The following is a 5,282-nucleotide window of genomic DNA, read 5'->3' as shown; positions in this document are numbered from 1 at the left end:
GGCCCTTGTCCATTCAACACTTGATTTACACTTCAGTGCAGACTTTAGCGTGCGATGAAAACGTTCGACAAGTCCATTTGACTGTGGATGATATGCTGTAGTTCGATGCCTTTCACACCCCAAAATTTTGGCTAGCTCATCGAAAAGCTTGGATTCAAATTGTCGTCCCTGGTCTGTCGTAATCCTTTTCGGCACACCATAATGCGCTATCCAATCCTTAATTAAAGCCTCAGCCACACATTCTGCCGTAATCTCCGCCAATGGTACCACCACCGGCCACCTTGAAAACCGGTCAATGCATGTCAGGCAATACCGCATACCATTACTATAGGGCAAAGGTCCCACGATATCAATATGAACATGCTCAAAACGTTGATCAGGAGCGTTGAAATCCTGCAACACAGTCCTGTTGTGCCGCTGGATTTTTGACTTTTGGCATGCCATGCATGTTTTCACCATTTGACTTATTTCAGTCTTCATTTTAGGCCAACAAAAACGAGAACTTATTAGTTTTATAGTTGCTTTTCTACCAGGATGAGCTAAATTGTGTAACATTTCAAACACTTGCGCTCGGAAGGACTTTGTAATAAACGGTCTCGGTTTCTTTCCGGATACATCACAATACACAGAAACACCCTCTGTAATTAACTCTACCAACTTGAGCTCCAGAGATGACGCTGTACAGTTTCTTATCAACTCGTTCATCTCTTGGTCAACTTTCTGAGCTTCTGCCAACTTATCATAGTCTAGTGATCGTCTAACTCCAGCCACTACACTTTCGACTCGAGATAAAGCATCTGCGACCGTATTTTTGCTGCCTGCTATATGCTGAATATCTGTTGTCAGCTGCCCGATAAAATCTAAATGGCGTAACTGACGTTCTGATGCTTTTTCAGATCTTTGTAAGAAAGCAAATGTAATCGGTTTATGATCCGTTAGCACAGTGCAATTCCTGCCCTCAATCATGTACCTGAAATACTTGACCGCCATATATATAGCAAGTAGCTCGCGGTCATAAGTACTATATCTTTTTTGAGTCTCTGTCAGCCTTTTGGAATAGAATCCCAGCGGTTGCATCTGTCCATCTATAAGCTGTTGCAACACTGCTCCTACTGCAACATTGCTAGCATCCACATTTAGCACCAGTTTCGCATTCGGAGCCGGGTGTGCTAGCATTGCAGCATTCGCCAGATTATTCTTACACACTTCAAATATTTTCTCGGCCTCTGCTGTCCAATCAATCAGAGATCTATCATTTTTCTTATTTCCTTTTAATAGCGCGTGCAGGATGCCATGATTTTTTGCGGCATTCGGGAGGAAACGCCTGTAAAAATTAATTGAAGCAATGAACCTTCTTAACTCTCGTACTTCCTTCGGTTTTTTAAAATTTCTTATCGCTTCTACCTTTTCAGCTATAGGTCTAATTCCATCCCCATTTATCACATGACCCAGGAAGGTAACTTCTTTCATAAAAAACACACACTTTCCCAGATTGATTCTCAGACCATGATCACTTAATCGTTTGAACACTTCTCTTAAATGTATTTCGTGTTCCTTTTCATCAGCTGATGCTATACATATATCATCAATGTACGTTACCACATAACTCAGATTCTTTAGGACATCATTCATAAACCTTTGGAAAGTTTGCGCAGCATTGCATAAACCAAAAGTCATCATGTTAAACTCATATAAGCCGAACGGGGTTATTATCGCCGTTTTAGGTCGATCCTCCTCAGCAATCGGAATTTGATTGTAGGCCTTTTCCAAGTCAATGGTTGAGAAAATTTTCTTATTGTACAATATGCGAGTAAAATCATGTATATGGGGTATTGGATACCGGTCTGGTAGTGTTATTGAATTAAGCTTCCTATAGTCACCACACGGTCTCCACTTACCATCCTTTTTCGCCACTAAATGCAACGGACTTGCCCAATTGCTGTTACTTGGTCTACAAATACCTTGTTTCGTCATAAATTCAAATTCCTTTCTCGCAATTTCAAATTTTTCAGGATTTAACCGCCGAGGTTTTGCATACACTGGCTGTCCCTTGGTAACAATTTGATGCTCTACTAGCGTAACCTTCGTGGCCACCTTATTACTAGTAGCCGGTTCCGTTATCTCTTTATAATCCCGCAGAATGTTATGTACCGGGCTAGTCGCATCAATTGTGCTTAGCTTCACGCAGTGCATCTCTCTCTTCGAACCCATTACCTGGAGACCTGTAATGCCATCTAAAATTCTCCTGTTCTTCAGGTCAACTATCAAACCAAAATTATTCAAAAAATCCGCCCCTATTATTGGGTGATTTACCTTCGCCACTAGGAACTCCCACAGGAACTGTCTGCGCAACCCCAAATTGACTTGCACTAATTTCGTTCCATACGTGCTAATTTTCGCTCCGTTTGCTGCGTATAAATAATATTGCGTGGCTTCATTTTCAGGCTGCATTCTCTTTGGCAAAATTGAAACTTCCGCGCCTGTGTCTATTAGATAATTTATACCTGTTTTTTTATCTTTGAAGAACAAACGGCATGCTTTACCCTCTGCCACTTCACTCGCCGTCAGACGTGAAGTGGTGTTTAGTTTTCCGCTGAGTTTTGCGGTGGTTTGTACTGGCAAGGCTGAACACATTTTGTGGACCTCTCCTTGAACCGCCGATGATAAAAACAGATATTACCTCTTCTAGCACTTGATGATCGCCCTTTTCCACGATCTCTGTCATTGCTTCTTCCTCTTTTGCCCAACTGAATGACCAAATTATTTATCATGACTTTCAACTCGTCAATTTCCTTCCTCATCTCCTTCGGTTCATTCCTTTGAACTACACAAACCGTTTCTGTTTCCTGTACCTCAAATACCTTATCAGCCACTTTGGCCCACTGTGCAGAATCACCTTCCACTGCAGCTACGATTGTTCTAACTCCCACTGGCAGTCGCTGTAACCACAATGACTTTAGTACATCATTCATTGAATTGCCGGCCATCTCCTTCATTTTCTTCAGCAATTGAGTTGGTTTCATGTCACCTAGCTCCAATTCTGTCAGCAACTTACGCAGCCTTTTGTGCTCCGATTCTGTGAATTCATAAATTAACCGTTTCTTCAACGTCTCATATTTCAACACCTTCGGTGGATCTCGAATCACATCAACTATGCACTCCAGGTATTTCGGCTCTAAACTTGCTACTACATGGTCGAACATTGTATCATCTTTCGTTATTCCCGCATTCCTGAACTGTGCTTCCATTTGCAGAAAAAAAAGGTCCGGATGCTCTCTAGAAAACATCATCGGCTTAACTGAAACCCGGTATACCTCCTTGTCAGTGCGACTTTCTCCTTCTGCCGGAAAAAATCTTCTTCCTCACGGTTAGTCATCTTGCTTGCTAATGTTGGGCTTGATAATAACTTACAACTCCTTTTTGTGTCGGGGTCACCAATGTTGTGATTACAATAACCAAATAGCTTTTATTAATAAAAAACAGTATTTATTGTAACACAAACTTTTATTATTTTTAATACAACTTTAGAAACACTAACTAATTGACTGACTGACCAACTGACTGAAAAAATCTGAATAAATATTTTTAAATAAAATATTTTTAAATATCAGAGAATCTGACAATTTTAGCCTACTTTGTTGATTCTCACCACATTCTCTTCTCCTTTTTGCTTGATTTGTGTCGACCAATGGCACTTCGCTTTGGTGGCATAATTGTGGTGTTAAATAAAACGTATTTCCTTCCGATTTTATTAAATTAAATTAAATATATTATTGTATTTCATTTAATATATTTACTCAAAACTAAACTCAAACACACTGTATGAATGTAAAAACTAAACTGAATTCTCACAATCTAACAATATAGGATTGCTTGATTGTTTTAAATGATATTGGAAATTATATCTATTACAGAATACACTTTTACCAAAATATTACTAATTGAACGAACCTAGAACCCCAACTCTAATTTTAATAAAAATTTGCCAAAACCTTCCCGGAGATACACCTAATAATTTCCAAAATTTTTACGGTGATTGAATATATGGTTTTTGGATCCATCGAGTACAGACAGACGACAGACAGACAGACAACATTCATTTTTATATATATAGAGGATTAGTATTAAAATATAGGTCTAACATTGACTGTTATTTTTAATCACAATTTCCCTTGTTTAAAAAAATGTTTTCTACTTTGTGTATGAGTTACTTATTTGGATATGTGAAATAAGTATGTGCTTATTAAACACACACATACATATATATATGTTATATATACACACATATCAACATCTCGCACAATGAAGCACAAATTCGCTTAAAAATATGCACCATCTTAGCAGTGTAATGCTTCAAATGAAGATAATCTACTGGCATGCGAGTGTACTGCCATAATCACTGTCCGTCATCCCTTTTCGCTACGTACACATATCAGCCGCTAACAGAAGCAAAACATGAAAAAATTATAAAAAATACAAAACTCAAAACGAAAATAAAAACAAAACAAATAAAAAATTCAAACAGTAAAATACAATTACAAAATATTTCTGGTTTTTATTTTTATTTCTCCTTCGCCCGTTCTATTTCAACATAATATTTACTATTTTTACTTTTTGCATACACTGTGCTTGCAGCGTGCAAAAAAAAACAACAATTTCGATTTCATGAGTATTATCAGCCAGCCGAACATTTGTGGGTCAGCGTCGCTAAGCGAAGTCGCCTTCTTCCAACTACTTCCAACGCTAATGGAAAGCTTAACTATGCTTGCGATGTACAAGCACAATATACATTTGCATTTGTATGTATGAGTGCTGCCCACGCTTTTCCAAGCAATCGTAGCCATACGATTTGCTTAGTTGATGCTGGCGCGTGTACTTTGTACACATTTTGTGTGTTTTGCGTTGAGTACGAAAAGAAAATTTTGTGTTGCTGCTAAGTAGCAGCGTAAGTAGTGCAGCGCTGCTGACTGTGCTACGTTGCAGAGCTAATAATTTCGCAAACGAGTTTCATTCACAAAATTTGTCGTTTTCAGTCCATCGTTTCGTGCTTCCATCGCAGAAATTCGCACATCTGTTGTATTTGTTATTATTCGAAGTTGGCACTGCGCAAAATCATTGCAGATTTTTCTTTCATTGTGTTTGCTGTTAGTGTGTCGATTGTCGCGATGTCCTTGTAACGGTTCTTTTACTGTTATTACATGTTATTCCATTTTCTGTTTTTTTTCGCCTTCAATATTTTTATTCTTAAACTATGGATAGATAGTTCACCTATTAGGGAAAAT

The sequence above is a fragment of the Teleopsis dalmanni genome, chromosome 2 (assembly GCF_002237135.1).
Source record: "Teleopsis dalmanni isolate 2A chromosome 2, ASM223713v2, whole genome shotgun sequence".
NCBI classification, from domain to species: Eukaryota; Metazoa; Arthropoda; class Insecta; order Diptera; family Diopsidae; genus Teleopsis; species Teleopsis dalmanni.
The sequence above is the reverse complement of the archived record's forward strand: the minus strand, read 5'-3'. Positions refer to the sequence as shown.